At 41.9% G+C, this 12,321-nt stretch overlaps 1 protein-coding gene across 3 annotated transcripts in view; it reads right to left on the reverse strand.

The window, feature by feature from the left end:
- SEC16B (SEC16 homolog B, endoplasmic reticulum export factor) overlaps positions 1-12,321 on the reverse strand; it is a 49,460-nt gene that overhangs the window by 35,553 nt on the left and 1,586 nt on the right. Inside the window, exons 1-2 of one of the 3 annotated variants that reach the window (XM_037022348.2) lie at positions 616-967; positions 6-80 (exon numbers count right to left, since the gene is read on the reverse strand). The exons of 1 other annotated variant lie outside the window; for it this stretch is intronic. The gene's annotated coding sequence lies outside the window, so the exon portion shown is untranslated. Of the gene's footprint in view, positions 1-5; positions 81-615; positions 968-11,060; positions 11,390-12,321 lie in introns of those variants that run through there. One more of the 3 variants, XM_073216808.1, reaches the window with a different exon arrangement.

A 12,321-nucleotide genomic window follows, 5' to 3' on the forward strand; every position in this document is an offset into this window, starting at 1 on the left:
AATACCTGGTTTGTCTGATTTTGCTTTTTCTCATTCATGTTTCTCTACAAAGGGTCCTGGTTGTGTATCAGCTGTGTTATCTAGACAGAAGGCAAATTTTAAATGCCCAATATTAAACTGAAGGCATTGAAAAGTTTTCTATTGCAAGAAAGTAAGTTCTCACATTTGAAAAATATCTTTTTTTCAGGTAAACACAATAAGCTCATGTCCTCTTTTGAATTAATATTTTAAAATTTAGGAAATCAAGTTACACACTTTAAACTTGGACAATATTATAAGTCAATTATAGCATAATAAAGTTGGGGGGAAATAACTAGAATTCAGAGTTTGCTCATAAAAAGCCCATACAGTTTATTCTCATCCAACAAATATTTCCTGAACCTATTATGCGCCAGGATTTGGCACACATAAACATGAAAGATCCGGTCCTTGCCTTCAAAACACTTGGGGCTAATTAACCTCTCATGTTGTTGCTAGTCCAGGGCAGACACCATAGATGGGTCTCAAGGTCAGATAGGGTAATGTACCTAGACCACAAGATTTTTGTCTCAGTCACTCAACTGACTCCTAGACCCAACTGGGTGTAAAGTTCCCTGACTGTGGCAGTCTTCTTACCCCACTGGTGGGCCATGAAGCTTGCCTCCCTAATGCATATACTGTTGTTTTGAATCCTCCTGGGAAGAGGTCCTAGAGAAGAACACACACATCGACAGCAGGAATGAGAACATGGTTGATTATGACAGACTTAGATATCAAACTATGTGTCCCAATATATCCCAGTAATATTCATGAAAATCTGATGCAACTGTTTTGGCTTATGCCATGATGTTAGTCCTTCCCTCCAACACCAGCTCCGATACTGACATGTTGACTTTGGAAGGGACTAGAGAGCTTATTCTAGTAACTTCAACTTACTGATGATAAAACTCCAATCTAAAGAAGTGAAGTGATTTACCCAAGGCCACAAAACAAACTAGAAGCTCAATCCAGATTATACTGGTGTGCTGGAGTTACCTTGCACTGAGTTTATAAGAGCTGATTATTAAATGTTCAGGAAAAGTTATGAGCCAGTAGTTAAATCACTGGCAATTTGAAATCCACCACAGGGGGAGTATTTATACAGAAACTGGCAATCCTGCAAAGCAAGGTGGTGGTGTTTGCAGTGAGCCAGTTTACCAGCATCCTGATTACAACCCTAAACTCCTAGCTCTTAATTCACTTCTTTCAGAAGTAGAATTGTCCGTTACTAGTCTTTGTAGCATATATCTGGTTTAAACGTCTAGCCCTGCTATCCCTAATCCTCCTTTTGTGATATCCCAAAGCATCTCTAATTATCTCAAGAGTTATTATGAACCTCTTCAAATACTCACCAACCAAAATTAATTTTAATTAGCTTTAATTATTTTATATAGACGTATGGCATCAACAGTTATATGAGTCATGGAAGGAAAGAGATTGGGGTGGGATCTCACCACTCCAAAAGGTTTGGGATTATTAGTCCCTGTGTTCCCTCCCCAGTCCTACATATCTGCAGTACTAAGTCTTTCAACATGGTAGCTCAATTCCTCCTGGTTTCTAACCAAATCTACCCAGCCTGACAGGGCATCAGCAGTTCATCCCCACCAGGAGGTGGGCTCAAATTAATCTTGCCACCCCGAGTCCTGGTTGCAGTATGCTTGCATGACACCATAAGCTCCCTCAGGCTGGGACAGCTACAGTCTTCACAACATCCCTTTCCTGAGGTCCTGTCTGCATGCCTGTTTCCTGCTCTGCATTCCAGCCATGACCAGAATTAGAGCCCTCGCTGCTTGCTAACTTTTGTGAATTTCCTTTCCCTGTTCCTGTCTTCCTTTCCAAATACCAGTCCACTGACAAGGATCCTGCTTCAAACAGAAGTAACTCCCTTCGTCTGACACCCATCTAACAAAGTCAGATTTGCCTTTAATCCATGAACACTATAATTTAATGACTGCTTACTCTGTCAAGGGACAGCTCACCAGCTGAGATCACCCTAGGGTTGACTCCATTCCTTTACTGAAAGTAAAAACTTAGAAAACAAACTGAGAGGCCCTTATGGCCCTTATGAATGGTAATTATTTGTCTGGATAACGGGACTGTGGTTTTATTTTTGTGGCTTTATTTTACTTTTCTTGCTTTTCCATATTTTCTAGCTTTTCTACAATAAACATGTTATTTTAAAAGACAAAAATTAACCACATTGTTTTTAATCAATACTATGTCCAAAAGCGTCATTGTCATACCAGTAACTGATTATGCACCTGAGTTGCTCAAATGGGGTAGTGATTCCTCCAAGCATCCAAAATTGGTGAACCGTGCTCAGTTTGCTCTTCTGGAAGAAAGACTCAGGAAATCAGTCACTGACTAAACAAGTGTTTAGTGAACAGCCACTACATGCCCAGCATTGTCACATGTATAGGGGGAATACAGAAAGAAATAATGTATAACCCCTTCCCTAAAGAAGCTTTCAGTCCAGCAGAGCAGTGGACATTCAAGAATGCAATCATAAGGCAAGGCAATCATTACTCTAATGGATATAATGGATTTTTTTCTAAGGGAAAAAAACACACAGGAAGGTGCAAAATTAGAAATGGGGAGGTCCACTATTCAAGGTTATTCCACAAAACAAGCAAGATGGATGGATGCCTGAACTAGACCAGCTGCAGAGGGTGGAGGAAAGGAGAGAGAGAAAACATATATGTTCCTATACACATACATACACTTATAAAATATTTATATGTTAATAAAAGAGAACTGACATGAAATGATACTCTGTTGAATGCAGAAAGTGAAAAAGGACAAATGAAGGACAATCCCAAGTTTTCAGGCTGTAGAGAGGGGACCGTGTTGCCTATTAGGAGGTTTGGTGATCACAAGGTGAGCTATTTCAGTGGAACTAAGGTCAAGAGAGTGAGGAATTGGACACAGAAACCACTTACGCAACAAACAGCAAAGAAAAGGAGATGGCAATTAAAACCACTTTTTCTAGAAGCCTGGATGTGAAGAAAAGGGAAAAATAGCTGGGGCTACTATGAGGCAGTCAGGTTTGAAGGACTGATTTAGGGTGGAGAAGATGAAAGAGAGTTCACACAGTAAGTGAAGGAATACATCTCAAAAGAGGCTGGTCATGTGAGATTCAGAGTATAGGAGCAAAATTAAGCCTCACTAAGAGGAAAGGCATGCCTTCCTCTGGAAAGGGGATAAAGGAGGTGAAAATGGGCATAGAAGGTGACCGATTTGCACATAAAGGGATCTGGTTCTGGGAATTCTCTGTGGAACAGACTGTCAAGTTCCACTGGCCAGAGATCAGGGTGAGCATTTGGTAGAAGACTTGAGAAACAGGAAGATTTGGATTACCCAGGGTGGAAAGGAAGGAGTGGGCTTTAACTAGGAATGTGTGCTCAGAGTAACAAGTAAGCTGGAAACGTAACTGCTACTGGCCACCTTGATGGACCTGGAGCTCCGCAGGGACGTGCCCGTCTGTGCTTTGTTCCAGGCAACCCCCTCAAGTGCCTAGCACAGTGCTGGACATATGACAAGAGCACAAGAGAGATGTCATTCATGAATGAATGGACACCTTACATTCATAACAGCAACATCCCAACTGTAGGACTATGTCCAGTAGTTTTCACACCCTGAGTATAGACTTAATCTTTGACAGGAAGTTTCTAGTCAAAGTAAAGAAGAATGTTGAAGCAGTGAGTTAAGGGTACTGACCAGATAGGGGTTAAAGGGATGTCATGTGAGACATACATGAGACAGAAACAGATACAAATTATCTGCATACCTTGTTAAACTGAGGTCCCTACATATGCTTAAGAGACACACTCTGATAGGACAGTAAAAGAAAAACATAGAATCGTAATTTTTCTAAAAACCCTTAGCCAAAGTAGGAATGCCTAGATAACACCCACACCTGCATTTCCAACCTCTGATTCCTTGAGGCTTTTCTAAGTCAGTACACACCTTGGATCCCTCCTCCAAGAATGAGTCAAGGGGTGAAGGTTTCTGCAGAATGGCAAAGCCACTGCTTGGAGCCAGTGTTGGAGATACAGAGCTCATGGCCTCAGTCAGGGACTGGCCACCAAGGCTTTGACCCCTTCCCTCAGGTGAGCTGGGTTCAGCACAGTGTGTGCCAGTCAGCAGTTCCACTTATCAGGAAAGACAGGTGCCAGGGAAATATAGTCTGAGAGCCAGAGACAATTAGCCTGGCACAGGCACCATGAGCTGCCAGTGCCAATCCTGGGACTTGCTCTGGCCACAGTCTGAGTTGGGAAGGTTTGGGCCTAATGCAGGTTTGTTACAGGACCAAGGAGCACTGTGCATGAGCCCTGGCAAAGGGGCTTCTTTAAATGCCACCTACCTTGCCACCTGCAAACGTGCCCTCTGCCACCAGAAGCTAGAGAAGCAGTAGAGCACTCAAGAAGCATGACTCTATTCTTCCTTGCCACCCACCTTCTTCTCTCTTTCCCTCTTCCGTTTTATTGATGCCCCCTGAACCAGGATGAATGAGGTGGTAGGTGGATGCTGCTATGACTGCTGACCTCACATCATGCTCCACAGACACAGGTGATTCACCCACTAAGGGAAATAAAGAGCCATAACATGCTTGGAGTGTTCTCTGAGCCCCCAACACCCATAGGACTCAAATTCTCCAGAGGAGAAGTACAACTTGGTGGCCCGGAATAAGGTTTCCTGTCTGTATCTCAGCTCTGCTAATCTGCTGGTTATGTGAACTTGGCTAAATCAGTCTGTATCCCCTTTTCTTCAACTGTAAAATAGGAATAATAGAACCTACCCCACAGTTATTATAAAGGTATAATTAGATTAAAAAGCTACAAAGTACTTTACATACAGGAAATGCTCAACAAATGTTAACTGTTCTCATTTCCCTAGAAATGCTGTAAAGTACCTAGGAAGTGTTCTGCACAAGTCATCAGTAGGGATTAAGTTTTCATTACTGCTGTGAAATCTACAACTCCTTCTTGACACTTAATTCATTGCCTCCACTGAGCCATAAGATAAGGGGAAAATCAAGAAACTATGTCACATGACCACAAAAGACAAAGAGAATGGGTTAAAGTAAGAACATGATAATTAGAAGCTTCAAGAAACTGCAGCCCAGTGCTTCTCACACTGGAGTACTGGTGGCCCCAGGGACAATGCAAGATTCCACCGGAAAAGCATCAATTTTATTGCATAAGCAATTTTAAGATTTATCTTAATTTTAAACAAAGACTGTACTATTAAATATTATGGAATAAAATTCAGATTCTTGCACATTTTCACACTGAAGCAGGCAACATCAGTGGGATCGATCGTACCACACACATTCACATACACATACCTTGCAGCCCCAGAAATTACTCTCTGCCATTTGGTGGAAATGTTTGAAAGACACATTATGAACACAAGCAGACATTCAGGCACATAACTGTTGAGCTGGAAAGAATCCACACCTGCAGGTGATGCAGTTTCTAAGCCAAGGAGACTCATGCAGGTGATGCAGTTTCTAAGCCAAGGAGACTCGGCCGCAGCCTTCACTCGCCTACAGCTCTTTTGTTTACAGGCCCCAAGCCCCACAGCTCTTCACTGCTGGATACAAATTCTCAATTATAGAAGACTCTGTCCAGGGTCCAAGAGCCCCGTGGCACTCTCTCGATTTGTCTGGGGCAGGAAGAGTTTGTCCTCCAGTGAAGGTAGGTCCTCGGGCTCCTTGTAGAAACATCTCCCAGTATTTCAATCAAGAGGCTCTTCTTGATGGATAACACATGTATGTGACTCAAACTGTAGTCAGAGCACTTTGAATAGGAGAAAGCAGCCATCATATCCCTCAGCAGCCTTCTCTTTCTGGATTACAGAGTCCCAGTCCTCTTTATGTTTGCTAAAAAAATTTCCTTCTAGCAATCATTTGGGGGAGTAGCAAAGGCCCAGGGGAAAGGAAATAGGAATTGAAACCTGAATTTGGTTTTAGCTGTGCCATTTCGCAGTCTGTGCCTTTGGGAAAAGTCACTCAATCTCCATGAGTCCCTGTTTCCTCACCTTTAAAATGAACTCTAAAAAGATACCTCACAGGGCTGTGATGTGGATGACATGAAATGATACGGGGAAAAACACCAAAGTGCCTACCAAATAGATGAATGGGTTTTCAATAACCCTTTGCCCTTCCCTCTTCCAGGTGCCTTACATTCTGTCAAAGGCGTGACAGAATGTGTAGAAAGTCAAGTGTGTACAGAGCTCATGAGTGTTGTGCAGAATAGCAGTTAAGAGCTCAGGCTTTGAGGACTTTGCACAATGGGCTTTGAGTTCCAGGGACTCTGCTGATGGCCGTGAGACTTCAAGCAAGTTATGTAACCTCTCAGGTAAGCATCCTCATTTATGAAGTGACTGTATAATATGAGATATTTTCACAAGGTTGTTGTAGGACAAGTGAGATAACGTACTCATTCACAGCACGTAGCAGCTGCTCAGTTAATACCTGATGATTCGATGAGCACATGATCTTGGAAAAGCACCTCACATGGTACCTGCACATAGTAAGTGTTCAACAAATGGTTGCTGTCAGTGTTGTTATTATTTAAAAGAGCACAGCAGAAGATTAACTCTCTAGGCTGTTCAGGCTATCTGTTCTTATTTTGTTTTTATAATAGCATATTTCATTCATATCTTAGCTGTTCTTTACTATTGGCTTTAGCTGTAATCTGCAGTTATTGCTTGATTTTTACTCTGCCTTCTCCTCATCATCACAATCCATTGCTTTCATTGCTTGCATCCACAGAGATGCCCATCCTTGGCTCATTACTTTCATTATCCAGTGACATGGGTAGTGGGTTTGTCCCTTTGGGGGCAATAAAAGCAAGACCAGAAAGGGTCAGAGATTTCACCATATTCACACAATGTCAGTATCAGTGACCAGGCAGAGGAAAATCAATCACGGGACTTCTATTCAAAGTTTTGTTCACAAAAGCACACTGGTTGGTAACAGCCATGTGATATATTTATCACAAAAATGCAATTACTTAAGAATGCATTCCACGAAATATAATGATTACAATCTTCAAAGCTATCAGTCAGTGCAAATAGGTTCATTCAACTTGATATATACACCTAATCATAAAAATAAGAACTCAAAGATTACTTTTTCTCATTTTCTCCTTATCCCATTTGATAGTCAATAAAGGTGCACACCACTTTGCTGGTTCTACTCGTCCGCCCACTGTTCCATGTCCAGAAATAGCCCATGTGTGTGCAGAAGGTGAGTGCAGACACTTATTTTGGTGGCACTCCCATCCCCGTTCTCTCAGTCGGGAATAAATGACTGCAGATACAGCAAAGATCCCAGGGGTGCTGCTCTAATGCTGAATTTAGCACATCAGGGCAATTTCCATAGGAGCCACTTAGGAAGCCAAAAAACAATGTTCAAACTTCAGTTTCTGGAGGACATTGAAGGGCATGACAGGATGATGGAGAAGTTTCTTTTCTGAGCATAAATATCTGCAGCCATCACAAAGCAGATGGCCAAAGTTCATTATTTTCTGGGAGCATTTCATAAATGAATGTTACAGATTCTCTGCATGCTGAGTAAATGCTTACTGCCTTTCCTAACATTGCTTCTGTGATGTAATCCCATAGAAGCTTCCTAAGAATACTTCCTTTTTCACTAAGGATGCAACACTTTTTTATGCCTCATGACATCATGACACTATGACACCTTGTCCAAGTGCCGGTCCAAATGTCATTCATTGAACGAACGCTGTCACTAAATGACCCTGACTAAGGAATATATCCTTACCTCTGGAATGAAAACAGAATTATTTCCCTCATTCAACAAGTAATATTTAGACAAAAATCAGTTCATTATTTATTGTAATAAAGACATTTTCTCCTGTCTGAGCTGACTCTCCATCATTTCCCCAGTAAGGCTGCTAAGCCCAGGACTGTGTGGAAAGAAGCCAGAAGAGTCCCTGTTCCTATTTAATAATCAAAAAAAGGGTGAGAAACCGAGTACTTCACTCATCATGTATTCACTGAGTGCCTACTATGTGCTAAGAGTCATTTGAGTTGTGAGCTGTGGGCCACATTATATATATATATATATATATATACATATATATATATGTATATATATATATATATATAAATGACCAAGATGAAGTTGTTCTTTATCCTCTTGGCATTTACTGCCTGATGGAGATGCAGACAAGGTAACAGGTAATTCCAGGGATCAGTGCCAGCAGAGGGTGTCTGTAGGGCACAGATGAAACACAAGCAGAGGTGCCAGACCTAGCAGAGAAGGCTTCCCAGCAGAAAGACATCTCAATGGAGACCCGAGGGATGCGAGTGTGCTAGCCAAGAAGGAGGGGAAGGAGAGCAAGCGAGAACGTGTTCGCAGCAGGATGGATACCGTCAGGGCTCAGAGGTGAAGAAGGGCCAGTGCATTCAGCATGTCAGCAGATTTCTGTTCAGTGTGGATGGAACCTAGAACGCAAAAAGAATGCTACATACTCAGTGTTTTTGCCCACACCGCTCCCCATTCATATGATGAAATCCTATCCCAGGGTGATGGTGTTAGGAGGTGGGACCTTTTGGAGGTGACTAGGTCACACGTTGGAGCCCTCCTGACTGGGATGGGTGCGCTTATCAATGGGCTTCACCTTCTGCTCTGTGAGGACTCAGCAAGAAGACAGCATTTATGAACCAAGAAGCCCTCACCAGGCACCAGATCTGCCAGTGCCTTGATCTTGGACTCCCAGCCTCCAGAACTGGGAGAAATAAATTTCTGTTGCTTACAAGCCAACCAATCCAAGATAATTGGTTATGGCAGCTCAAATGGCCTACAATAGGGACAAGTGCTGAGGCAGAGAGACTCTCCTAGCTGCCTCAGCCACATTGCTTGAAGTAGGTGTGACCCACAGGCTGCCACTTGAAAGAAATTAAGCTGAGTCAAAAATAAGCCAGGTTGTGGTTTCAAGTAGAATAGAAAAATCAAAAAGAAGAAAACGGAAAATACCCACCACTATTTACTGTGCGGTTCAACCTCAGGGTCCTGAAATTCATCACCATCAGCTCAGTCATTTTTGGCTTTGGAAATTGAGGGAGTCTCATTAACGTGTTTCAGTAGAATGATGGATAAAATACATTTCTTTATATAATTAATATGCATGCTTTTTTCCATCAGCCCTGCCTAGCCTCACTCACAGAACTGTCCACACAGGCATTTGTATATTCCTTCTCAGTGGCAGAAATGCCACTTTGCTGGTTGGTATAAAATAGGAGACGCTTGACCATGTCTCCCTATGGTGGAAAGCCAGTTACAGGAGAGACTGAAGAGATGGGGGAATAAAGGAAATGGCTGATGGATGTGGTCACTTAGGAGGGCAATGGCATGGGGTTCGTTAGCGCAAGAGAAGGGATTATTCAGGGGTCAGGAAGCTCATTTCTACCACTGAGAAGGGAGGGAGGCAGCAAGGGATATACAAATGCCCGTGTGGACAGTTCTGTGAGTGAGGCTAAGCAGGGCTGATGGAAAAAAGCATGCATATTAATTATATAAAGAAATGTATTTTATCCATCATTCTACTGAAACACGTTAATGAGACTCCCTCAATTTCCAAAGCCAAAAATGACTGAGCTGATGGTGATGAATTTCAGGACGCTGAGGTTGAACCGCACAGTAAATAGTGGTGGGTATTTTCCGTTTTCTTCTTTTTGATTTTTCTATTCTACTTGAAACCACAACCTGGCTTATTTTTGACTCAGCTTAATTTCTTTCAAGTGGCAGCCTGTGGGTCACACCTATTTCAAGCAATTTCATTTTCCTTAGCATCAGGCTTTTGTGTTTTTGCCCCTCAAAAATCAGCAGAAGTTGGAAAGGTTCTTGTTCCAATCAATAACCATTGGAAAATAGAAAACCAGATCTTTGCGATGAGTCTGTGTGGAATTGCAGCCCTTCAGACCTCTTTCTCAGAAGCAACCTTTCCTTCTACCAATATCATATCGTAAATGGGCCCAACCAGAGGGATCCTTCAAGTTTCTGTTACAGAAAATCTTACTCTGATGAAGCCTGGGTGATATTTAAGGTGCAATTCATAACTAAAGCACCTGCTTCCAAACTGGCTGTGGAGCAAATTCACTGCTATGTGGAAAGCTGTTCAGCAAGGGAAAAACTCACACACAAGGTGAGGAATCAATTATCAAAGAGGTCATTCTTTCCAACCCATTCGTTTTACAGCACACAACTGAAGCCCAGAGTGCCATATGGTTAACTGGGACCAAGGCCAGGATCCTAATCCAGCTCTCTTGACTCCCCACCCACTATTCATTCCTCTTCTCATAACATCTGTTTTTCCTGCTGGGCTGCAAACCCCAAAGGGCCAAGGACCTCTTCCATCTTGTTCATTTATGTATCCCCAGCATCGAGGTAACAAACAGAAGTACTTAGTAGTAAGTTAAGCACACTCAGAGTGAAGAGCTGTTGGTCATTTGTGAGGTTTTGTGCAGAGCTGTACATCCGAGTAAACGGTCTCAACAGAAAGGGGAAAAAAATCACCAACCCATAAACACAGGGCTTATGAACTCTGAAAACACACAGAAACTCCAGACGTGGCTTCCAGGGTGGACGCCTTGGGAATGGCAGCGGTAGAGCCACTTCTTGCTAAAGGATCCGAGCCAGGGTTTCATTTGCTGTTGGGTTGGCAGACACCACGCCCCTCATCATCTCTATAGCTTGAGAACAGAAGTTTCCACATTGCCTCTAAGTCAGCTTTAACCATCCTGAAACCATAAAATATTTAACAGGCTCTCTCCTCTCCCCCAAACACTGTAACTGCTAAGCCTTTCATCTTTCATAATAAATTAGGACAACAGTTGAAATCGCGTGGCCTTTTGCACGTTAGCAATGCATCCCATCCCACAGGGGACAGCCCCTGCCAGAGTTCTCAAATGAGTTTGCTAGAGGGGTCTTTAGTGGGAATTGCATTCCTTCTTAGCATTCATCAGTTGGGTTTGATGTGGGCTGATTAAGGGTGAAAATAAGTACTTACATCTTTTGCCCCTAAATCAGGAGTTGCTGCTGGTACCTCTGTTCTATCCCATCATGAGAGCCTGCTGTTACCCTCACTGGGCAGAACTGTAAACTGCCCAGTGACGCCACGTCAGCTACCCAGAACCTTTCTGCTGCAGCAACAGTTTCCCAACGGAATGATTTTGTGCGTGCATCCTAAGGCTGGAAACATGATCTGACCACCACATTGAGAAGGTCTGAGGAAAGAGGCCTCTGCCTGAAATACAGAGAGAAGCCACACCTACTACATCCTGTGTCTAAGTAAGAATTCCAAGGAGAACCTAAATATCTTGTTGACTTTCTAAACATCATGACAGCAAGTCTGAACTGACCAAAAAAAAATCAGGATTAGATGTTGAAAAAGTAAAATTTAGAGACTTTCAGTTGGCATTACGGTTTTTAGCTCATTAAAAAATTATGAGCTTGGAGTGGCAAAAAATTGGAAAAGTGAATGCTCGTGGGTAAGAAAATAGTTGAATAGATTATGAGATTTTTTATGTTATGGACTATAAGGATATCTAATAACAAATAATAAATTAGGACAACAGTTAACTTGCAGGGGGTTCTATGGCATATTACCTAGCAAAACAAAGCACAATATTACTCCATTTGGAGTGGCTATGACAAATTGAGTGAAAAAGTATATTATCCAACATACTATCATATATGCATAGATGTAATTATATGTGATTATATAGGAGCATTTATGTATTTGTACAGATGAAAGTATATAAAAGATAAATACCTGGTAGTGAATAATACTTCCTTTGTTTAAGAGAGAGAATATGCTAAAGCAGTGGCTGGGGGCAGAAGTAACTTTTTAAAGGCTTTACAATAAATAGCATTTATTACATCCCATTCCTGTACAATTACCTGGATGTGAATGCTGTGTGTGCTTCCAGAGAAGTGTGTGTATGTTTATAAAAGTGTTAATTAGATATCTTAAAGTGGTGGGATTCCAGATGACTTTTATTTTATCCTCTATAATTTGATGTACATTTCATTTTTTTCAGGAAAATAATTTATGATGTAATCAGAATACACAATAAAGCTGTTTCTGTTATATAAAAATTATCGACAAGTGGTAACTTGCCTAGATTCTTATGTTTCTGAGCCCCTCTGCTGAATCTTATATAGATTTGGTGTTTTTCTTCTCTGTGTTCCAAATACTCTCAAGAATGCTTCAGATATCTTGTGCTTATCTGGAACAGACAAGAGAAATGTAAAACACTCTTCTAGCC

This window comes from Manis javanica, chromosome 11 (genome assembly GCF_040802235.1).
Source record: "Manis javanica isolate MJ-LG chromosome 11, MJ_LKY, whole genome shotgun sequence".
Classification (NCBI taxonomy): domain Eukaryota; kingdom Metazoa; phylum Chordata; class Mammalia; order Pholidota; family Manidae; genus Manis; species Manis javanica.